This window comes from Macrobrachium nipponense, chromosome 35 (assembly GCF_015104395.2).
Source record: "Macrobrachium nipponense isolate FS-2020 chromosome 35, ASM1510439v2, whole genome shotgun sequence".
Classification (NCBI taxonomy): domain Eukaryota; kingdom Metazoa; phylum Arthropoda; class Malacostraca; order Decapoda; family Palaemonidae; genus Macrobrachium; species Macrobrachium nipponense.
The window spans coordinates 36,976,608-37,002,295 of record NC_061096.1 but is presented as its reverse complement, the minus strand read 5'-3'; the positions used below and the strand labels follow the sequence as shown (position 1 = coordinate 37,002,295).

The following is a 25,688-nucleotide window of genomic DNA, read 5'->3' as shown; positions in this document are numbered from 1 at the left end:
ATTTTATAACGTGACTCTGCGGACTATTTACCTTTGAAAACATTTGAAAATAATTTATCCTCTGTGTTCGTATATATTTTTCTAGATAAATATTTTTTATACGTATATATTTTTTTCGAGTATCTGAGATATGCGTGAAGTGCTCTTACACAAAACCGTGTAAAACAGCTTCGCATGTACGACTTTGCTGACATAATTTGAAATAAACAGTTTTTTGAATTAGTTAGCTACTTGTATTGAGTATAACCTTTGATCTTATACAGTGGGTATAATCTTTGGTCTATAGCACACGTTATAATCATCTGTCGTTTTTAACGATGTTTATAATCTTTGGAAGCTGACGCTTGTTATAACCTTTCGTCTTTATCACTGATTATAATCTATTTTTGGTCTTTCTTTGCTAGAATAAAAAAAATTCATGTGGGTTTTTATAGGATAAAACTAAACGTTTAAAACTCTCGCCATCTTATTATTATAACGTTGCCCTTGTGAGTTACTGCTATGTTACTTTTACGCTCTGGGAAATGAAGTCTGAGGAAACTACGAAAACTTTTCAGCAACTGGAATTTGAGACTAAGTGTGTCTGCAATGTTTTTGGTGAAGGTTTTTGTTTCATTTTAAAGATAATTCAGAGACAAGTTTATGTATAGAGACACCTTCGTTATTTACTATTGTTTGTTGAGATGTGGCTTTATTACATGGGAAGTAATAATACTCATCAGTCAAAACAATATTAATGCAACTCACTTCAGACAACGGGAAAAATTAGCTCCGAGTAGCAACAATGTTTATTTGGCTCTCTCAATGTTTATAAAAGAAGGAAAGGGTATTTGATAAAAGGACGAAGCTCTCCATTTCGAAGAGAGAAGTGAATATCTGGTGTGTGGAATAGAGAACAAGAAATGTGAACGATCCACTTTCCAGAGAAAGGGTTAAACGGTGGTTCGTCTCCCACAAACGGGGTTCCGCTACACAAAGATAGAAGGTTATGTAGGGTCGACACCTGCCTAGTTCAAATAAACGAGGTTTCTCTACAGACATAACTCTTCGGAACGATGGCCTCACCAATCATGGGTAAAGAAATGGATATTGATACCCTAGGGAACAATAACCAATAATGTTATCAGCAGTGACAGCTTCCTCTTCCAACAACCCCCTCCCCCCCCACCCCCTTTTTCTATGTAAAGCTTGTTCCTTCTTGAATTTAGTAATGGTGGTTTTTGTTTATTTTATAATTTCTTGCCGGGGGGCTACCAAGGATTGAAAAAAAGTAATGGATGAATACAAATAAAAATAGATAAAAATAAATAACAAAAGGAAAATAAGAAAATCCTAAATGATATGCTAGAAATAAAACAGTAAAAGCAATAAAAATACCTATAATATGATAGTGACAGATTAAGAACCCATGTGTGTAATCTACTTACCTAAATTAAGGGTTTTTTAATGAACGAACCATACGTGTGTATACATATACTATGTATAGTATTTATTTATATATATATGATATAATATATATATATTATAATATATATATATATATATATAATGATATATATATATATTAACATGGATAGGAATATATTGTATATATAATTTGGATTTTAGAGAACATTGGCACATTACTTAATATATTTAAAACATGAAAATAGGCAAGTATACAACAGATTTAGTAACAGAAAATATGGACATATGACATGATGAGTTTTGAAAGAATGTATTCATATAACGAAGACCTTTAAAAGATGTTTTTTTATTCCCATCCTACATTACTTTTAGAGTACGATGCCTGTTCTATTATCAGCCTGAAAGACTTTTTTCGAAGAAAAATGACACATGAACGTTATTTTGAGAATTGCATAACTTTGCTTTCGTCTCTGTATTTATATGTCCTTCATTTATCCTTACGTTGAAAAATTTAGTTGGTATATATGGAATAAAGTTGGTAAATGATGAAATTAGATGTTAGAGATGGAAAAGGAAAGTTCCACACAGCAAATGTTAAAGATACAAGATATGCTATATAGCAGTATTCAAGATCATGAAGAAGGCAATCTAGGACTAATGAGTGTTACAAGAATGCATTATGATGACAATTTATGATTAAATCTAAGCAAATGCCTTTTCAGGGAAGTAAAGGCGACCAAAAGGCTAATGAACGGACGGAATTTAGGGTAAGGGATGCAAATGAGCGATATTGCGCGATGAGAATACAGCCCCGTGTCAATGAAGCGAATTTTGGAAGATTCGTTGAGTATGGAGACTAGGGAAGAGGCAGAGCTGAATAGTGAAAAAGTGCAAAGCGTTTCTGCAAATTTGAGATTTTTTTTGAAATGATTGTTTCAGTATTAAGTGTCATTAAAAACGTTTAAGAATCGAAAGGCCCCAAATGTTTATGGGAGTTTAATGAGATGATGCAGTACATGGGTCACACTGTGATTGATTGGCTGACCAGGGTGTGGTAGGTACACGTAGTTGAGGGAAAGGTTCCAGAAGATTGACTGTGAGGAATAATTAGATTGTTGTACAAGCAGTAACTGAAAACCGGAAACGGATTTTCAGTTTTCACATTAGCTGTATGAATTTGTTACTATGTTTTAATTGTCAAGATTGTGTTTAGAAATTCGTTTTGAGGCAAAGCTATTGTTAGTAAATATAAATTAACTTATCGCTTTTAGATATCATCAGATGAAATAGCTGATTAGATCATATGACCCTGTAATAAATAAGATTTTGATATTTTTAAAACGTTTATCGTCTTCATACTCTTTATTGGCGCCCACTCTTATTCATCTCTTGTTTTCTGCTATTCAGTTTACGCTTTGTGAACGGCTCCCAAAAACGTCAAGGGAAAAATATCGTTAACTTCTTTATCCTCCATTAAAATTCTGATCTCAAATGAGCGGCTAAAAATTGTTTTCCAATCCACTGCACTTTTTCTGGAACTTTTGCGACAGCGCTCGACTTTTCATGCTTGAACCGTCTTTTTAATTGAATTTGAACGTTCCGACGTAAAGGGAAGTGATCATTTGTCCATAGAGTCTGTCTGTTTGTGTTGTTTTTTATTCGGACTGCTCAGACGTTGGGTAAAATAGCATTAAATTAAGTGACAGATTTACAAACAAATTGGAGAGTATAGCAAAGATAGATCAACGACCAGAAACGTACGTACTGAAAATGCAAAACAAATTAAAACAAAGGCAATCACGCATGGCACTCTGACGTGGTATCAAATGCAATTGTTTACCAGAAAGCAACTTATTAAGCATTCCTCCTACTTAATAGACTTTAAGTTCCTTTTAAGTAGATTAAATAGAACGAATACTTAGTAAATCAGTTTCTGTTAAAGAAAAGTATTTGGTACATCTTCCGAGTTCTTTGCACGATTACCCTGGTTTTAATTTACTTTTAATTTTAAGTATACGTTTCTGTTGCGGATCCATCTTTGCTATGCCTTACGATTTGTTTATCAAGCTTTTACTTATCTTAACGCTGTTTTACGCAACGTTTTAGCAGCCTGGAAAGAAACAAATTAAATAAGATCCTTTTATAAAGATATCATTTTGTGTGAGTGCTGACTCGGTTATTATTGTTCCGTGCCATATAAGGTTTCTTGATGCACGACTTGCTGTGCCTTGGGCAGAAAAAAGCGGGACACAAAAATGAATAGACCTGAAAAGTGGGCGGTGGAATTCGAAAAAAGGAATAGGGTTGCTCTCTCTCTCTCTCTCTCTCTCTCTCTCTCTCTCTCTCTCTCTCTCTCTCTCTACGTAAGTGCCTTTTCACACGCATGAGGTGTGACTCCAGGAGTAAGCTTTAGGCTGGCCATACACGTACGCGACTGGCATCGGGTTTGTCCTGCCGGGATGAGCGCGCGCTCCTCCGCTTGGGTATTGCCCATACATGCAGATGACTTGCTTCTGCGCATATTTTGAGAGGGCAGAGTTATTATGCAGTGGCCGTGATCATTTTAATCCTGTAGTGTCCTGATATAGTGAGTGTTTTTAAATCATGACACCAAGTAAAAGGAATATAAGTGCAATAATGATAATACCACTCCTGCAAGACGAATACGAGCATGAAATAAGCAAGAAAAATCGTAAAGCATGGGTGGAACCATGGCAAAGAAAGAGAGGTTTTATTATATGACTTTATTGAAAGAATTAAAGGAATATAACCCGGAGATATAGAAATTATTTAAGAATGACTGATGATGTCTTCGGAGACCTTATATTCCTTATGTCTCCAAAAATAACAAAGAAAAAGGCAGTAATGAGGAAGTCTATACCTCCTGAGGAAAGGTTAATTGCAACATTAAGGTTCCTAGCAACTTTTCTTGATCTGCTTTCTAGAGCAATAAATCAAAATACCACAACTTGGGTACATACAGTACATAGAGCAAATCTGCAAAATATTACCGCGCTGGGCTGGGGGTAGGGCGGGTGAGGCAAAACTGCAGAGTACGTCCGCGAGGGTCAAAACTGCAGACTACTACCGCGCGGGTGCAACTCTCCCGACAACTGAAAGGTAAGCAAGCAATAAAATACGTGTCAAAATAGGTGGGTCAACCCAGTCGTCCTGCCAGTCCATCCCCCCACACACACACCACAGACTGGCGGGGGGATAATGCCAGTCTTGGCTCGACTGACCTGTCCGGTTGAACATGTTGAAAAGATGAGAGGACTAGCTAGTCTTCCCGGGTTTGTAATTTTTATCCCCAAACACGATAAAGATTGGCCGGTTCATGCCAATCCCGGTAAAATCAGCGTGTCAGTCCTTTACGTGTATGGCTTGCTTTACTCTTCTCAAAAACCATTTTTTTGGGGGGCTGGATGTGGTTGCTAGCTCCATACATTTCTTGATTCTCGGTGCATCTTTACAACTGTTGACTAACCATTTAAATACATAACTCTTGTCCCTTGTATTAAACTGCCTGACTTAATTCTTGTCCACCTGCGCAATATTGAGCCGGGGAAAGTTGCAGATTCATTTCCAAAGTCCATATCGCTTTGATTTTAAAATTCGTTTGACATTCTCATGGGAAATGACGGAAGATTTTCGCTTAGATTTCACAGGTGCGATAGATGGAGAGGTCAGATTGGTTAAGCAAATAATTGCCTGCGATTTGGTCACCATTTCTCTGCCTATGGTTAAAAATAGGAGTAAGAACACTCACGAGAATACGGTTGATTTTAACGTGAATTTATTGTCCTTTCGCCTACAAGAGCTTGTAGACGCTGCAACTTCATAATAGTCGGGCGTACCACCAAGGGATTTTAAACAGAAATAGGTAAACAGAGCCGAACTTTTGTTCTCTAACGGTTATTTATGTTGAATTTATATTAGTTTTTGAACAGTCTGATGCATCTTTATGATACTCGTTAATCGATTTTGGTGACCCATTGCTTAATCACTAAAGAAAATCTGAGATGTGCTGTGACAGTTATTTATTTGTGCTTGTCATTTTTCTCATTCGTGAATGAAGTTTTGTGGAAGCAAATAATTACTGGTTTATTTCCAAACTCGCGGAAAATCCCATAATATTGATCAAGCTAATGTAATTATGTAGGTCAAGTAACCTTTTTATTTTATTATAAATTTGGAAAGGAATAATATAAATGGAACACATATTCACGCAATATAAGAAAGGTCTGCGGACTTCGATGGTCTTATGTAGAAAATACTTAGCATGAAGGCCCGAGAGCGTATCTGAGAAAAACAATATGCCAAGAGATTTTGGGGCAAAGAAGCGGCAGCGGGATGATGGAATGAGAGGAACCTTCCCCTCGCATATCGTACATCTCGGAGAGGTTAGGTCGTTTCATATGAGAGAGTATGGCGGTAGGGGCATATTTTATCGCTCCCTGCCGAGGAATATGTTAAACCCAAACGTGTATCTGGCTGGGCGATTAGATCTGACTTCGCGGCCGATCACGCAGAGGTTTCCTCCTCCTTAGATCTTGTTTTTCTCGCGGGGGTTGGCGGAGTAAATTGAATTCTCGAATGAGCGTATAAATCGTCCGAGGCTGGAAGAGGCTTCTGTCTCGAGTGGCCTATAAAATTGCAAAGCCAATCAGCTGGAGTAATACAAAGTAACGTTTCTGAAGAGTCTCGTCTTCTTCTCTGTTCTCGAGACGACCGCCAGAGAAAGGGGTTGGGACTTATGTGTTGGGACCTCGTATTTTAAGTCGCCTTTTTTGTCGGGGCTTGGTTGGTGCGGAGAGGAAAATGTATATATCTAACTTGTTAGCCAATTTCTGGATAAGGTAAAAACGAGGCCTAATTCTTATGGGGACAGTATCAGTTTATGTAGATGTTGGTCGAATCCAGTTCTGATAAAAAATTTTTCTTGTCTCTTCCGATAAGTGAATGCTGAAAAGCTGATCAAGAACTGTGTTGCTTAATAGGAACAACAACAACAACAACAACAACAACAACAACAATAATAATAATAATAATTAATACATATAATAATTAATAATAAAATTAATAATAATAATAATAATAATCCGATTAATGATAATGATAATTGATAACATGATAATATAATGATAATGATAAACTAATCAATTAATAATATATTAAATAAACATTTATATAAAATCAATAATAAATACCATAATAGAATACAATAATAATAATAAGATAATAATAATAATAATAAAATAATGAATAATGATAATGAATCGAAATGTAAATGATAATGATATGAATGATAAATAATAATTAATAATTAATTAATAATAATAATAATAATAATAATAATAATCATAATAATAATGAATTAATAATAATAATAATAATAATTTTTTAGTAGAGTAGCCCTTAATGGAGGCTTGCCCTAACCTACTGGAAGCTCTTGTTTCTTCAGTAGGTGAGCTCCGCAAAATGACAAACATTTGGATGATGTTCTCTCAGATTTGTAACGTTTCTCGTTATGGAAACCATCTCGGCTCGGCAAATCTCCCATAGGTTATTCATCTCGAGAAGTTCATGTTATTAATATACCTGCAAAAATCCTATCGAATTCTAGTATTTAGCTACTCTAGTGATGGCCATTGATGAATAGTGTCTTCTTTCTGTATTCGCGATTGATAGGTCATAAATGAAAATGGGGATTATTAATTAGTGATTTGTTCATACCAATAGATAGCAGTTCAAACATTACAATCCATGTCTGAAAAGAATTAAAATTATTCAATGTTACAGTCTAGAAGCGGAAAAAGTTAATGAATGTAAGTGGGAACCAAGAAGGTGGGACAGCGAATGTTAATATTATTGACGTTAAGAGACTAGAAACTGTTGATTCTTGTATCTGCGATTTTTGTTGAACATTTCAGATAATGGTAGAATGAGATGAGAAGTGTCACAACAAGTGAAACAAGAAAATGTGCAGGCTGTGAGTAAGAGGTTGGGAGGACTCTAGAAGTAACCATGGAAACCAAGTCTGGAATGTATGAAGGGATTGTTGAACCAACTCTCCTTCTTGGAAGTGAACTTTTAATGCTGAATGGAAATAAAATAAACTGGTAGAAAAACTGTTTACCTGACGGATGGCTCGCCGAGCTTCCTTTCATTACCATCAAAATAAGCGCCTCAGTGGCTTGGTCGGTATGGTGTTGGCGAACCATCTCGGTGGGCGCGAGTTCGATTTTCGGGCATCCCATTGAGGTGATAGAGATGTGTATTTCTGGTGATAGAAGTTCACTCTCGACGTGGTTCGGAAGTCACGTAAAGCCGTTGGTCCTGTTGCTGAATAACCATTGGTTCCATGCAACGCAAAAACACCATAGAAACAAACAAAAATTCTTTACATTACTTTTAGGTTGAAATAAAAGAATGCCAATCGCTAGGGCTGGAGTTTGAATCCTGTCTGCAGTTGTAGAGTCGACCTGAATGGGTAATGGCAATTAGCTTGGAGTTGGAGTTCAAGTCTGGGAGAAAGAAGCCGGGCGCAATAGCAGCCTAGTTTGCATATGTCTGTAAAGGACATGTCTCCAACGCAGTTAGTTAGATGGTATGACACCGACGCTAATTTTCAGATTTATTCGGAAATCTCATCAGCTGTTTATGTATGTATGTAGTTTTTGCAGATTCATACATTTCGAAATTATATGAAAATAAAGAATAGCGATAAGTTGAAAAGAATTAATCCTGAATTTACATGTAAATAGGTAAAGAACTGTTCTCTCTCTCTCTCTCTCTCTCTCTCTCTCTCTCTCTCTCTCTCTCTCTCTCTCTCTCTCTCTGTGAATAAATAGTCGTGAATTAATGTAGGTAAGCGCCACTCAATATGCAACTCCATCGGTTTTCGTTAATCCCAGGTTCATTTGAAAATATTGTTATATCCGGCCAGGTGTGGGACTTCGCTGTTTTCTTGCCTGAGATAATTCGTGTAAAATTAATATTCTCGAAATCTGGTTCAGAATTTAATTATCTTACGTCGTTGGCAAGTTGCCATATGGATTATTCCTTAATTCACTGCTCTAAGCTTTCTATTATTAAGCGACCAATGTGGAAGTTTACTTCAAGGGGGTTCCATCCTTGACTTAGATGTTATTAAACTATAAAATAATGTGACAACTCCTCCCTTGCTTTGTCATTATCCATAATTATTCCCTTAAGTGCCATAAGGTCGCCATATGGTTACTTAAATCAATATTACGAAACTTTGAATTCCCTTAAATATAAAACTGTGGAGCAGACTTGAAAATGATATTTTTAATGATGTTACCAAGTTGGAGGAGCGGTGCTTTTCTTTTAAGCGTAGTGTTCATTTTGCCTAAAATTCTTACTCATTTATCAGCTTTTACTATCCATTTCTATGTATGGTAAATACGTGGATTATATCATTTTCCTTCTTGCGTTTTGTTAATGGCCGTATTTTATCTTACTTTTGTCAAAGTCGTTTTAGCCTCTTTTTTTTTTTTTTTTTTTTTCTGGCATAAATATTCAGTTTTGTAGCAGCTGGCTTTTCAGATTAATAATAATAATAATAATAATAATAATAATAATAATAATAATAATAATAATAATAATAATAATAATAATAATAATAATAATAATAAGATAAAAATTAAGAATATGATACTAGAGACCACATATATAATTTTTAGCAGCAGGTAACCAGATAGATATTTATTAAGCCATTTCCCCCCCCCCCCCCCCCTAGATGAAAATGTAAACAATCCTTTCGGTCGTAAACCGAGAGAGAAAAAAATATTTGGTGTCATAAGACATTTTATTTTATGGGGTACATAACTCCGTGAAAGAACTTTATGGGATACCGTCGTATAACGGAATTACCTGTCTGAGGGAGAACATTTCTCAGTGTTTTTGGAACGTTAGGCTTGTGAAATGAGAGAGAGAGAGAGAGAGAGACTTTTTAAAACTCGAAGAGCCTGTGGGTCATTTGTATCCTTAAGCCCTTGTCACTTGCATGAATTTCTTTTTCTTTTTTATGGTTCCTGAAGGTTTTGTTGTCAAAAAGGCAAAGTCATTTAATGCGGTAATTTGGGAATTTTGATACGCCAAAGACCAGACAATATGCATTTAGCCAAGTAATATACGTGATATTACCTATTTTGCAAATACGTTTTGTCAGTTTGGATGCTACTTAAGTAGGGCAATTGCCAACTTTCTGTTAAACAAAGCAATAAACGTGATAGGTATTTCGTAAGTACGTTTAAAACTGGCTGTAGCTTACGTGGTAAAGGCTTAACCTATATTGAAATATATATATGTTTTATTACATTAAATTGAAAGAAAAAATTCCCACAGAATGTCTTACACAATATAACTCTACTTTTATAGCATTACACGATCATGTTTCTAATGCAAGGATTGCGATTTTATTCTCGGGGTTTGGAAACATATTCGATAGGACTAAAGTCCCAGTTCAAACAGAGAAGCCTCGTTAGTTGGGTGAAGGAATATGACAAATAACTTCCAGTTACTGGATTTGTCCATTTCGATGTGTTTTTTTTTTTCTGGAGTGCTGATGCTTTTTTTCATAGTGAGGTCATTTCACTTAGTTTTACCCCCTCAAAAAATGTGTACCTCTGAATGTAGATCATAGTATATTAGACATATGAAACTGTCAGTATATAATATCAATCTGAAGTTAATGTTTTGAAATATTGATTGATGTCATTAATTCATGTGGTTTATGGTTTCATTTCATTGGTGTCTTCTTTTCTTTGCAGATCCCTCTGTGCCAAGGATGTGAACCTTGTTTCCCGATTAAAGAAAGCAACGACCTTCACCCCTATGCAATTATTCCAGAAAGTGAAGCAAACGAATCAAAGAAACGCAGAAAATGTGTCATATCAGGACATGAGCTGCCTTCATTGGTGTTGTCAATTCAGTGTTTGTGGTGTCGATTTCCTTGGTTTTGAACGATAAGAAATTGCAAGCCTGTGCTCGAAAGTGTTCGATGTTTTAATTTGTCACGTGTTATCAGTATAAGTGATTAATCTTGCCATTACCGTTAATGAATTAAAAATAGATACTGATTATGCTTTTAGAAAACTGTGACGGAAGTTGAAGAAAATTTTTACGAACTGCTTAAGAAAGAGAAAGACTGCAAAGATAAGCGCGAAAGCGCCTTACTCAAAGAAAAAGGGAATTCTTGAAAGGGAGTAACGTAGACTACTGAAACCATTGCAAAGAAGCTTTATGCCCAGATGAACTAGATTTTCAAAGGCAGCTCAATAAAATGATAAACGAGAAATCTCTCAGTTTGACGAAATGAAAATGGTACGACCTTTGAAAAAACAGGAAACAAGAGAGTAAAATGATAACAGTGAAATCGCCCAATTTACCGAGACTAGAAATGGCTTCTTAAAGACATCAAAGGGGAAACGAAGTAAAATGATAAAAGTGAAATCGTGAACTATGTTACCGAGACTAGAAATGGTTTAACTGAATAAGAGGAAAGACGACTTCACAATGTACAGCGTCGTGGGCCAGGGATACGACAAGAGGCCGGAACGCAAGAAGAAGCCCGCCATCAGCAGCGGTACCGTCGGCACCTGTAGCGTGATCAGCGGCACCAGCGGCGTCGGAACAGGTGGGGCACCTGTCAGTGTTGTGGTCGTGGGCGGAGGAGGGGCGGGATTCGCCGGACTCGGTGGGGGCAAAGTAGGGAAGAGTATCCTCACGGGCGGACCCGTAGGACTTGTTGTGGGTGAGAATGTTGGACTGAAATCCTCCGGTAAACATAAGTCCTCCGCGGCCGCTGTTGGCGATGGAGGAGGAGGAGGAGGAGGAGGAGGGAAGGTGGAAACCGATAAAGGAGTTGGTGGAGGTGGAGTAGAAAATGATAAAGGAGTGCGTACTGAAGGGAACAATAAAAGTGCGGAGGGAGGAAATGAGGCCGACGGGGGCGCCGCGAGTGGCTCTGCTGAAGGTGCCGGCGAAGGTGCAACGGAAAAGAAGAAGGATCACCACCATCACCATCACCACCATCACGTCGATAACCGTCCATTCCTCCAGCGCCTGTTCAGCCTCATCAGGAGATTGTACGGCACCGAAAAGGAAGGTAAGTTCCAAAGCTCCTGGTGGTTTCTCAGGTGGAATATATATATATATATATATATATATATATATATATATATATATATATATATATATATATATATACATATCATATACATATATAATGATTAATACTAGATATTAATATTTGTTTTATATTTACAGATGAATAGCTGAATTCTTATATATATATATATATATATATATATATATATATATATATATATATATATATATTATATATATATATATATATTACAAATACCATTAGATGTTGGTATAATTCATATATTCTTCCTTAACGAGGTGACATTGTAGGTTTGTCCATATTTGTTCGCTAATATAGAAGTATGTCGGTTTCAATAAAACACAGCAATTGACAACGATTTGTGAAATGTGGAAGTTAAAGATGACTTGAATACAATAGTTTGCTACGTTTTCAGTAAAAGAGGCATCTTAGAATTTCGGCGATGCTTTAAGACGATCGTGTCATTCCTTAATGACCTACGGCGATATAGTCACGGGTAGCAAGAATTTGCCCTGCTCGGTTCTCGCTGTTGCCCCCGTAATCATTAGTTCTTAAGCTGAAGAGCTCGGTTGAGTTTAATTTGATTAGGCTGTGTGATGCTTTTCCTACACTAGGTGTAAAATTAAAATTGTCTGTTATGTCTTGTATGTACCAGTCGAGTCTCTGAATTCAAGTCTTTGATGGAGCGCCTCAGTGGCGTGGTTGGTTTGGTGTTTGTTCCTCACCTCGGTGGTCGCGGGTTCGATTCTCGGCCATTCCATTGAGGAGTGAGAGATGTGTATTTCTGGTGATAGAAGTTCACTCTCGACATGGTTCGGAAGTCACGTAAAGATGTTGGTCCCGTTGCTGAATAACCACTGGTTCCATGCAACGTAAAAACACTATACAAAAAAGAAAGAGAGAAAAAAAAATCAAGTCTTTGATGAGGCAAGTCTTTTGACTGCGATCTGGTGTGTACCTTTTTAAGTATTAGCAAGTAGTGTCCTTCTTGGCTAATTTCGGTTAGATAAGAGAATTTATGTTTATAAAGTCTGATTATTATTGCTGTTTTGTACTCACACATACATATATATATATATGTATATATATTATATATATATATAAATTATATATATATATATATATATATATCATATAATAATATAGATATTATTATACATATATATATTATTAATATATAATATATGTGTACATATATTTTATATAAATCATACATATTTATGTATGTATGCATGTATGTATACAAACGAAATATTTACTCCGACACAACTAAGACGATCCCCAAGAAAAAATGTCGAGCTCCATGGTTATCCAACTTTTACCTGTTAAAGGTCTTCCTTCTGCCAAGAATTAATACCTGGCGGAGAAAAATACCTCGCGGGGGAAGATGAACTTGGGATGAGGAAACTGCGAGGATTACTTCATGAAGTTCTCTGGGGCCAAGTTTTGGGAAGTTTTTGAATGGCCTCGGCGTTCATCGCGCTTTCTCCTTCGTCAGTTCGCTTATCCTGGGGATGAACAAAGGTTGCTGGTTACAAAAATGAGGTGGGCGTATTTTTTTTTTATTACTGTTGGGCTTATTCTTATACCCCAATTTGGGTTTAAATTTTTTATTTATATATATATATATATATATATATAGATATAATATATAATTATATATAATTATATATATAATAGATATATATATATATAGATATATATATATAATGAAAAGGAGTACCGAGCGCTTTCGTGTTATTTCAACACATTTTCGAGGTACAATGCTAAAACCACAGAGAACATCTAACAAAGTAAACATAAAACTGAAAAAATTGAAAAACAAGTATTCAAAGTCCGGTTAAAACCAGTACAGCAGGTACAGAACAGTTCAACAGGTGATTAAAAAGAAACAACCCTACAAATCTCGTTAACAACAAATGGGTCCAGCTTGTACATACCCTGGCTTACATTCTTTAGGTCATTGTGATATTTGATAAAAGCAGATTCAATAATATTCCTACGAGTTATATTATTATAATATAAAACAACTTTCGCCCCCTCCCAATGAATTATGTGATTAAAATTATTAATCTGTAAAAACAAAGCATTCGACATTTGTCCCGTTCTCACACTATATCTATGTTGTTTAATTTTGGTGTCCAGTCCCTTCCCAGATTGTCCGAGATAAAAACACTTGCAGTTCATGCAAGGAACCCCGTAAATGCAGCCCTGAGAAACTTTGGGAGAATTCCTTATTAGTATGTTTTTCAGTGTATTTAAAAATCTAAAAACAACATTAATATTAAAATTCTTGCAAAAACTTGGAACCTTCCGTAAGAGGTCATTATATGGTAAAACGAGCACATTATCATTATTAAAAGCCATTCTCGGAGTTACAGAATAAAAAGTTTTTTGTGCTTTTTGTAAATCACATTCAATAAAATATTTACGTTATTTTAATTTTTCCGATATGTTGAAAATATTTTCAAACTCTTCCTGAAGAAATTCCGGGCTGCAGATACGTAAGGCTCTTAAAAAAGTAGCCTTCTTAACTTGATTGCTATGATTAGAATAATAGTGAATATATGAATTTACGTTTGTAGGTTTTCTGTACACTGAGTATTTGAAGCCATTTAGAGTACGGTGAACATTTACATCCAAAAATGAAAGACAACCATCACGTTCTTCTTTACAAGTAAAATTAATGGAAGGTACCAAATTGTTCAGTTTAAAGAGAAATGCATTTACATTTTCGGTTAGAAGCCATATGCAAAAAATATCTACATATCTAAACCACAGAACATCATAAGGCAAAATATTAGGTAAAAATTGTTTAAAAAACTCCATATATAAATTACTTAAAACAGGCGAAAGAGGATTTCCCATTGCCATACCAAACTTTTGTGTATAGAATTTGTCATCAAAAGTAAAAACAGAATCATAAATGCAGGGTTTAACCAGTTCTAAAATATTATGAGTGGACAAGGGTAAATCATAATTATCTAAAAATTCAGCTAAATATTCAAGCAAGTCATTTATAGGTACTCTTGTAAACAGAGATACAACATCAAAACTAATCATTTTAAACTTAAAATTAATAGTTGTGCTATTTAGTTTTTCTATCAGATCTACATTATGTTTGATATGAGAATTCGAAATGCTTCCTACTAAAGGTGAAAGAATCTTAACCAGCCATTTTGAAAGCTTGTAAGTACATGACCCAACAGAACTGATAATTGATCTAAAGGGGTTACCAGGTTTATGTGTTTTAACAAGACCATACAAGTAAGGTAAAGTTGGAGATAATGTTACAAATTGTTTAATCAAATCTTTATTATTTTTAAGATACCTTTGACCTTCTTATTAAATTGAGAAAGCATACGTTCAGATGGATTTGACGTCAGTAGATCATAGGTATTAACATCACTCAGCAGTAAGTACAGTTTATCTTTGTAATCTTGCTTATTTAGTATAACCATTGCATTGGACTTATCAGGTTTCGTAAAATGAAGTTCGTTATTGTTTTTCAGCTTTTTGTACACTTTTAAGAATCTTAATGGTACATTTGAATAGGAGGGGAATGAATTTACACCATAGATAAAACCTTTAACAAGATTAAGATTGTCATCAGGGTATGTACAAACTGGACCCATTTGTTGTTAACGAGATTTGTAGGGTTGTTTCTTTTTAATCACCTGTTGAACTGTTCTGTACCTGCTGTACTGGTTTTAACCGGACTTTGAATACTTGTTTTTAAATTTTTTTAGTTTTATGTTTACTTTGTTAGATATGTTCTGTGGTTTTAGCATTGTGCCTCGAAAATGTGTTGAAATAACACGAAAGCGCTCGGTACTCCTTCTTTTATTTTTCACCTGTGGCCTTGGCTAAATATATATATATATATATATATATATATATATATATATATAGATATATATATATATATAGATTATATTTATAATATATCTATATATATGTATTATATATGTATATATATCTATATGATAGTATATATATATATATATATATATACCTAGAGAGAGAGAGATGAGAGAGAGAGAGAGAGAGAGGAGAGAGAGAGAGAGAGAGAGAGAGAATGTATATGAAAAGTCTAACCACAAGAAGAAAATTGGTGTAATTCAACAATACTTCCCAAATTCCAAAGAGTAAATTTGTTCAGGGGTTAGTACCGTCAGTGCACCTTCCTTTGGGCTGTAGGTATTACTAACGGTCGTTTGCACCTTCCCCTCGGCCAATAGCTACACCCTCTTTTTAGCCATTTACTTTACCTCCATTCCTGCATCCTTCTTCAATCTTGCGCTGCATTCTGTCTTGGAAATATTAATTAATTTAATCTCGGAACCAATGTCGCTGCCTAATTCGTCAAAAAATTGTGGCCGTTATTCATTCAGTATTCAAATTAGGTTCTATACAATTTATATTCGAAAATTATTGATGTCGTGGTTGGCCTTATTCGGCCGTAATCTTTGTAGATCCTTTTTCTGTGAGTGTACTCTTTAAATATTCATTTGGCAGCTAATTATACTTTTAAATTTGTTTGGAAATTAATGGTCACTGCCTTCCATTCGTTTTATGCTTATTTTCGACATCCAATCCACTTAGCAGCTACCAAGCTACCAGTGATGACATCCACGCGTCTTTGAAAAAAAAACAGCATGTGAAAATACTGCGAAAAATAGAAAGAGGAAAGTGGGTAGAGGGAGAGAAACCAGAAGGACTGGAAATTCACCCCAGCAAATAAATGACGGAAAGGCAACAAGAATTCGAAGACTAATTGAATTTGAGAGGGATGAACGACCCGCGTGGCCAATATGCAAGTGGAATTTGAAGTCAATACAGAGCTATGGATGAAAATCCTTTTAATGGGAATGCTTGCGATTGTTTCAGATATTTTCAGATATTAGAGGTGTGAATTGGTGCGTCGTATGTACCAACACACACACACACTCGCGCACACACACTCGAGCACACACACAAACACACAGATATATATGTATATAGTGCATGAAAAGCTGGAGGACCAGCCAAATGCCCTCATTATTTTAGCTTTGACTCATTAATTTTAATTTTGGGGACATGGGGAACAATTTTTTCCATTTGCGGTCCTGCAGAATTAAATAAAAAAAAATTTATTTCCCCTAATTTCTTTTTATTCAGTATTACTGCGTCTTCATTATCAAAGTGCTTAAATAATACTAATCTTCAAATTTGGGACTTAGAGAACTAAGATTGAAACATTGAAATATTTGACATTTGCTCGTTGACAGACCGGGGAAATTTACAAAATTTTTGTAAAATTTTATTTCCTTTAATTTTATTTCATTGTATTACTACATCATCACCAGAGTGCTGGGGACATAGAGAACTAGAATTGACAAAGAACTAAAATTGACAGAGAACTAAAATGGACATAGGAAACTAAAATAGACATAGAAAACTAAAATTGACATAGAATTAAAATTGGCATAGAGAACTGAAACTGAAAAATTGAAAAATTTGACATTTCCTTCTTAAGTTGGAAAAAGTACAAAATTTCGCGTGAAATTTGATTTCCTCTAATATCATTTTATTTTATTGTATTACTTAATCATCATCATAAGAGTGCTTAAACAGCACAAATCTTCAGTTTTGGGACACAGCGAACTAAGATTATAACTGTAAGCTATTTTAATAATAATAATAATAATAATAATAATAATAATAATAATAATAATAATAATGATAATAATAATAATAGTAATGATAATAATAATTATATGTGTTTACAGTTTCATGTATGTGCTGCAAAAATTGTTTTTTAACCAATGGAAATCTCATTTCCCATTCTGTCAGGTAATGATATATAATGTTTTTCGCAAAATGTTAACTGTAAGTAATATAATTTTGATAGTAAATGACGCCTAGTTTTGTGTTTATAACGAAGTTAATGACGTGGGCAATTGTTTTTGTCATTTAGTAATAAATGGATTGTAATGAATTAGGGCCTAACTGTGGTTCTACATTGGAGGCTCCTGATGTTAAATGGAATATGTTTGTTATTAAAATGGTGCTCTTTTTGGATGTTTTGAGATCACAATTATGCTTCCTAGTTTTCTGTTATAATAAACTAATGTGCCGGCTTTGTCTGTCCATCCGCGTTTTTTCTGTCCGCCCTCAGATCTTAAAACCTACTGAGGCTAGAGGTCTGCCAATTGATATTGTTGTTCATCCACCCTCCAGTCATCAAACATACCAAATTGCAGCCCTCTATCCTCAGCAGTGTTTATTTTATTGAGGGTTGAAGTTAGCCATAATCGTACTTCTGGTAACAATAGAAGAGGTGCCAACGTCCGGCCATGGCTAAAAGTTTCAGGGGCCAGGACTCATACAGGATATTTTTACTTGATTATTTTTTTTGACCTGTAAACGTTCTCCATTGATGTGTAAGACAGACGACATAGTTTGGTCTCTAGGTAAAATTAAAAAGTTTTATGTCCGGTTTTTATTGGGTGTATGTTTTCAAGTCTCATTAGATTTTTTTCAAGACATTATTTCTACCTTCTCGGTCAAGAAACCTCTGCTGTTTTCATGCGCTGGGGTATTATATCTTGTCTATTTAGGACTGTATATGATTTTAAAAAATCAGGCACGTTAGAGTAAATAGAGAGTACAATGTATGAATTGCTGCCTGATGAGATGCTGTTCTTTTCTTCCATTCTCTCTCTCTCTCTCTCTCTCTCTCTCTCTCTCTCTCTCTCTCTCTCTCTCTCTCTCTCTCTCCCCTTCCGTCCTAAAGGCTTGAATCCGAGATCTTCATCTGGCTAGAAAATAGAAAAAATAAATTAAAAAATGAAGAAAAACAAATCTTGAGCTCTAAATAATCTCTTGCTATTTCCATTCAGCTAATCTTATGAAAACATGTCACTACACCTTCCATTCAGACGTTCCTCCCTTTAAACCTAAACCCTCGGCCCATCTGGCCTTTCCCAGGATCCATTTAATATCTCCTCAGATATTAGCACACCCAAATCCCAAAGCTCTCTCATACCAAACCCAGCAGATAAACGACCGCATGCAGACTTTCACACGCGCGCACGCAAGGAAGCTTGGCTGTAGCATAAAGTATCTGCTCCATTCTTCACATACTCCTGTTCACACCCTACGTTCTCAGCGCCGAGCCACTTTGCTTATATTCAAAATCCATCGTAAGGCTCTCGAGGGGCCGTCAATGGTATACATAGAACGTTTTTCTTCTCCGTAGGTTTTCGTCTTGCGCGGTACTTAGTCATAATTAATAAATAAGTCTTGTGTTCATCTTTCGGAGACTTGTATTTGTTGGTAAGATGAAGACTTATAGAAGGAGGAGGTGTTAATGATGAAAACTTATAAAAGAAGGTGTTAATGTTTCATTAGTTTGGAAAAGTAGCTTCTTTCGATTAAAAGAGTCCCTGTAAAATTTGGATATAATTTGAATTGAATATATAGATATATACTTCTTATTGGAGTATGTGTAGTGTAGCTGCGTGAGAATTTAGCAGATCGCAGTGCTCACTGAATTGAGTTTATAACATATAAACCCGCCAACAAATGGCGCCCTCTCTCTCTCTCTCTCTCTCTCTCTCTCTCTCTCTCTCTCCTACTCTCTCTCCTCTCTCTTTCTCACTCATCTCAGTATGCTTTCCCATTCTCCATTCCCAACCAAATATATTCTGTCTGACTGCTAGAGGGATGCCTAGTAACATTTGCAGATAGCTGTGTGTGTGTGTGTGTCTGAAGGCCATAACATCCAATCTCCTTTTCGATGTTTCATACGATTATTTTTCTGTGGCAAAGAATATTTGCTTAAGTATGGTAAGGTTGACTGAACGGGTGTTTTATGGGAGTCGCCTTGGGCTCGCTGTAAGAATGATTTTTTTTTAGTACCGGTTCGTTTGAGAGCTAGAAATGATGGACTGAATTCTCTCTTGCTGATTGAGAAGATTGTTTAGTAGATCGAGTGGCTGACGTTTTGTGACGTTTTCAAGTTGCTTATTTAAAGTCTATGGTTATTTTTTTTCCAAAGGGAGGTCAAGAGATAATGAATTTTCCTTTCTTGATGTGCTCAGCGGCAGAAAAAAACATATTCTCCTGTTTTGGATATCTTTTTCTCCTCGTCACCCTTTCTCATCTCTCTGAATGAATAATTTTAGTGGATATTGTTTATGGTGAGTTGCATAATCATTTTACAATAATTAGGTCGGAAAACTCTTTAAATATTATAGATATATATATATATATATATATATATATGTATATATATATATATATGTGTATATATATTTATATATATATATATATATACACATACATACAAATATATATACATATATATATATATATATATATATATATAATATATATATATATATATATATATATATATATATATTAGTAGTTATATGATACGAATCAGGTTGTGTACCTCGTTTTTCACATACGTATATGAACTACCCAGGCCTCCCAGCGACCAAAAGGTGTTCGTTAATGCAAATTGACAGTTGTCAGTCAGTCCTGTGTCATAATCATATGACTGATGCTACGGAACTTGTGTCTCTCATTCCTTCATTGTCAGTCTGAGTGTACACACACAAACATACATATATATATATGTAGATATGTATATATAAATATTATATATATATATATAATATATATATATATATATATATATATATATATATATATATATATATATAACTGAATCACGAAAGTTTGGAATGTGATAAATCCATAAATAAAGGTATAAGCCACGAAGGAAAAATAATACAACTTACTTCCCATTGTAATTTTAATAATAGTCGTGGCCTGTTTCATTTAGACCCTTGTATTTGTAACATGTTTAAGCATTAGTTGTCTTAGAGATATTTTCTTTGTATATGTATGTTTAATATGTTTTGTAAATAAGTTTTTGTTTACCAAAAATCTGATTGTGGTCAGCTGTCGCCCTGTATAATCCTTTAATTGTCTTGTCCCTGTTGTCTGAGCAGTTGGACTTAATCTTTTTGTTCTTAAATTGTACCCATGTTTATGCTTGTTTGGAATTACTCATTCTCCAGGTGTGTCGGATTCTAGATACTAATCTCCTTATAATCCCTATCTGTCAGTTATACGACCTTTCCTGTACCTTCAATTTCTCATGTAAGTCAGTTTGTCTGCTGAGTAAAGGACGTTCAGTCGAAAGATCTTGCAGAAACTCCGTTGTTTATTTTTCCTTCGTGGCTTATACCTTTATATATCATATATATATATATATATATATATATATATATATATATATATATATATATATATATTTGTGTGTGTGTATGCATGTAAGTATGTAAATGTATGTTTGCTCCCTTCCACGCGCATGAGGGTGTATGTACGAGCACGTACATCCATGCAAGTGTTGTGTACTGACGGAGAAAGGGAAAATATAGCCTATGTAAAATGTCGACTGGGGGGTAGTTGTTATTTTATGAAGTAAATTCTGTTTACCGTTCTGAATATGTATACTATGTAAACTTATTCAATATGCATAAAATAGAATTATGCCCTGGGGTGAAACTTTTATGTCAAATATGAATAGTCAGACCAATAAATTAATAAATGCGTTATAAAAAGTTGTCTGACATGGAAGAAGTGTGTCCAGTAATATAAATTTTGTTGTTAGGTTGAATAGCAGCACTATAATTCGGGTAAAATTGATGTCTTGTGTCATGAACTACTTCAAAGGAAGGGGTGCGTGGAAATTCATTTCACGCCGCCCTTAACAATACGTCGACCTCTTTATGCAGATGAGGAAGAGCATAATGCAAAGTAACTAAAATGTTATATGGAATAGATTTTCCGTGACCTAAGTAGTAACGCTTCTGCCGACGTAAATGTGAATGAAGGGGTGCGTGGAAACTCATTTGTATTCATTCGTGAAAATGTTTGAGGTTTCTCTAATCATTCGGGAGTAGTCGTGGAGGTAAGGCAGAGTAGAAGTTAAAGTAGGTAAAATGTTATGTGACCTGTATGTTCTGCCACGTACTTGACAGGAATGTAAATAAATCCTCCCCATGAACTGTTGGTATGAATGGATGAAAGTAAAATCAACCATGGTCTGCTAAAATAATAACGCAATGTCTATCTATTTACATGAAGCTTCCTGCAAAGTTTTATGAGACTGGAATGTCGTGCAGTACAAGGAGAGCTTTCATTAACGTTCATTTGCCTTATAGCATTATCCTGTGTGAGATACGCGTTTGCAGCATGATGCCGAAGCTGTCAGTGCTATTGTCTTATTTTCTAAAGTTACGATGCACTTGATCTCGTAACAATAATAATAATTCCAATCAACAAAAATGATTGTAAACGTGAGTTATGCTGAAACAAAGCTTACTATTATTATTATTATTATTATTATTATTATTATTATTATTATTATTATTATTATTATTATATTATTATTATTATTATTATTAAAAAGAATCGCTCGAGTGTGGTTCAACTACGGTCGATTGATGATCTGATACGTTCATGTGTCGAGTAATCTTTCTGTTGTTTTTCATGTTATTAACTTTCTCATGATAATTGATATTATTTCCTTGGTTCTTTTTTCGTTCAAACTTCAAATTTTGTTAAAACGTCAATTATGCAATCATTAGTAGGTTGTAGTAAATGAAAGGCCGAAACCGAAAATGAACTGGTGGGTCAGGTGACAACTGTACAGATGTTGTCGCAAGATTTTTTTCACCGGACCTTAGCGCATTTAATTAGCATTTAATTTTCTTATTTTAATTTCACCTTTTTAACGAGAGGGTGTAATTAAAAAAATATAAATAATGACAATCTTGATCGTTTTTATTAACTAATAAGATAGAATAGTTTTTATAGACAGGATTTCAATTTTTCTTCCCAGTTCATACGAACTTTCGCAAAAAAAAAAAAAAAAAAAAAAAAAAAAAAAAAAAAAAAAAAAAAAAAAAAAATGGTAATGGCAAACATGCTGGAATGAACGGCCAGAAGTTCCCCGGGTAAAAGAAACACACCACACCTTTCTGAAGGCTCGTAGGTATTAGCGTAAAAGAGAGAGAGAGAGAGAGAGAGAGAGAGAGAGAGAGGCACTAGAACATCTCCCGGAAATGATGCAATAAACGCCTGTACCCTTTGTTTAATAACAGTTGAAGCCGGAAGCAGAGGAAACATGAAAAATTAGAACCGAAAATTCTTGGTAACTAGCTCACTCTTATTGGCCAGGATCAAGCGAGAGTTTCGGTAATGCCTCGCAACGCTCGCATCTGCAACACTTAACAAAAAAAAGCGAAAGAGTATGATTACACCATGCTCAATATCTATAAGAAAAAGAGATTAAAAAGGTGTGATTATGGCGCGTATTATATACTGTTACTGCCAGGTAATTAAAGAAGAACTCTGGGATATAAGAACTGAGAGGAAGTGCATATTTAGCTTTAGTTTAGGTAGGGCTAAGTAGGAAAGTTTAACATTTATGGAACAGTTTAACTCCGGCTTAACACACGGGCAAAAATAGATTTACTAGCCAGGAAGCTACAGAGATGCGTTAACGGATGCCCCTCTGAAGGAGTTATAAGAAGGAGTTATAAGGGGAGTGTGTATGTATGTATATATACATAAACATACATACATACATATATATAAATAAAGGTGATGCCACGGAGGAAAATGAAAAGTCGAGCATTGCCAAGATTTTTCGGTCTACACGACCCTTTACTGTGCCTCAAATAAAGGGTCGTGTAGACCGAAAGATCTTGGCTATTCTCGTCTTTTCATTTTCCTCCGTAGCATCACCTGTATTTATACATAGCGTCAAGTTTTATGTATTTCGTGATCAAGTTATTCATACATATATATATATATATATATATATATATATATATATATATATATATATATATATATATATATATGTGTGTGTGTAATATATATATATATATATAAATAAAGGTTTTTTTGCCACTAAGGAAAAAAATGAAAAAAAGCGAGTTAGCCGAGGACTTTCGGTCCTATTCGGACCCTTTACTGCCTCAGTAAAGGGTCCGAATAGGACCGAAAGTACTCGGCTAATTCGCTTTTAATTTTTTTCCTTCGTGGCAAAAAAACCTTTATTTATACATAGCATCACGTTTTATATACTTCGTGGTCAAGTTCTTCACCCACACACACACACACACACACACACACACACACACACACATATATATATATATATATATATATATATATATATATATAATATTATATATATATTATACACATATATATCAACATAGACCATTTTCCATCTTAAAGGCTTGTACCATAAAAAGGTCTAGCCAACCTGTTCTTAGCAAGTCATTTAGGGTATGGTTATATGTCCCATGACCTTTCTTTTGACTTCCAGTCGACCATGGTAAACCATTCAGTCAACTTGGCACAAACTGGAATGGAACCAGCTAACTTGAACCTAATGTACGGCCATTGTGTTAAGCCTTATCTGTATTTATGTATTCACTTTCCAGAGGTCTCGCTGTATATATGAAATCAACAAATTCTTGGGGCAAATTATGATTAGATAACGAGAATTTGAACATGAAAGAAAGGTATTTGAGATCAACTTCCCTTTTTAAATGAAAATGAATGAGATAACTCGAGAACAGTCTCGCATAGTTACCCGGCAACCGGTTAAATAAAGATTATTCTGTTAATAGAAATAAGAAGAATTAAGTTCAACCTTACAGTAAACCTCAAGGAAAATATCAGTACAGAGACTCGCGTGCAATACCAGTTCGATCAGTCTTACCACATTTACGTTTCTCGGCGTATGCTGCCGAACATCAAAGAGAGACCGAGGGTTTGGAGGCCTGTGGATAAGGCCCTGTAGACCAGGGGGGAGAGAACTAAGGCTCCTGACCTGCGAATATAACTCTGTATCCTTCTTGGTATAAGGAAAGTTACATTGGAGAGGTTATTTGGTTGGGGATGGAAAATGGAAAAGCATTCAGAGATGAGAGAGAGAGAGAGAGAGAGATAGAGAGAGAGAGAAAGAGAGAGAGAGAGTTTAGGTCAGCGTATCTCTCTTTTTTTTTTTTTTTTTTTTTTTTTTTTTTTTTTTTATGTCGTTTTGTCTTCTTCCTAGGTTCGGCATGCCTGTAGAATGCTATTATTGTCTTTTCCTCCTTTTTGAAATTAGATATAAATAAAGAAAAGACTCGTGCTCACCACTAGAAGTCATACTGATTCCTCGTTAGGCAGATATAAAAAATACATATACATCTGGTAAAATGATAGCATATATATATATACGTATGTATACACACACACACACACACACACGCACGCACACACACACACACACACACACACACACACACACACATATATATATATATTATATATATATATATATATATATATATATATATATATATATATATATATGCGTGTTGTGTGTAGGTGTAGGTGTAGGTGTGTGGATATTTCAGCCTACAAAGGAAATACCGCTAAATCACTATGATACAATGGCAGAGGTATGTCTAGTAATAGCTCGTGAATTCGACAGATACACTACGTAAATATGAACTGAGCGAGACTGTTTCATCGTAGCTTTAATTGTTAGGGCGCCCTAGCTGGAACTTTACATGTTTGAGTCTGAATCTACCCGCGGAATTTGAAATCCTCTTTGTATATCCATCATTCGGATTGAGGCTGCTGATAAGCATATCAGAGAGAGAGAGAGAGAGAGAGAGAGAGAGAGAGAGAGAGAGAGAGAGAGGTTAGCTTTGGGGTAAGGATGTATCAGTGGTTTGAGAATTTTTAGTCCTATGGAAAGGGGGGTCGACCATCTTTATTGGGAAAAGATTGGATAATCCCAGAATTTTTAAGAGAGGAAGACCTAGGAAGGGTCGGGTAGATGGTATTTGAGAGGAATTGGAAAGAAGGACATGTGATATACAGGAAACGCTCGATTGCGCGTAACATAGATGTACAATGCCGGTGTATATAGTGTAGTTCGACGTCCTGGAAGTTTTCTGCACAGGGGTACATCACTGATTCGATAGTAAAGTTTACATGTATATATAAAGTAAAGTGTAATCTTTATAGAAATCTCTTCACATAA

The 25,688-nt window shown here is 35.1% G+C and overlaps 1 pseudogene; it reads left to right on the top strand.

Moving 5' to 3' along the window:
• LOC135208629 (uncharacterized) overlaps window positions 1–25,688 on the top strand; it is a 794,601-nt pseudogene that overhangs the window by 178,480 nt on the left and 590,433 nt on the right.